Genomic DNA, 780 nt, shown 5'->3' with positions numbered 1-780 from the left:
CAATTTCATTAAATATCCCAGTGTGATTCAATGCAAAAAAAATATCAAACACGCATTCTACCAACACTGACATAATAGGGACATCTTATTCATACAATTCAGTATATTAATACATGTCATGTGATAATATTCAGTATAATATGATATATAAATACCATCTAATGTAAATATACAATATACATATCATAAATATATTATAATAACATATAAATATTGTATAGTATAAATCACATATATATATATAAAATCTGATAGAACATGCTTATATATTAAGATGGCCCTATGAACCTTGTAGGGTTAAAGTGAGCCTGTTTTGATCCACCTCCTCTTTGTGTTTCTTCACCTCAACCTGTGTCCGTGGTCCAGCTGGTAGTGACGTTCACTTTGCTCAATATGGCTGCTTGAGGAGTTATCATGTGTGTCCCGGTGTTCTCATGTTTTATTAATTCTTACAACAAGAAGCATGCCTGAAAACATTAATAGATATTTAGCGGCCATAAAATACTGAATTTAAGTAAAGAAGAAAAAAACACATTGTGCTATTTATTTCCTTTCAAGTCTACGATGAACGATTTAAGACCAATTAGATGCTTACCTGTCCATTGGATTACTCATTATTTCAGTGTCTTGATGAAAGCTTTTTTGACAGTAGGAATTATGTAGGCCGGTAGGGGAAGAACAACATGTACAAATATATGTAGTTGTTCAGTAATTACCTGCGTGCGATGCGGGCCACTGGGCCATTGGAATGATGAAAACAGCACGAACCCTTGAAAGAAA

This window comes from Cyclopterus lumpus, chromosome 11, assembly GCF_009769545.1.
Source record: "Cyclopterus lumpus isolate fCycLum1 chromosome 11, fCycLum1.pri, whole genome shotgun sequence".
Lineage (NCBI taxonomy): Eukaryota > Metazoa > Chordata > Actinopteri > Perciformes > Cyclopteridae > Cyclopterus > Cyclopterus lumpus.
This window is presented reverse-complemented; position numbering follows the sequence as displayed.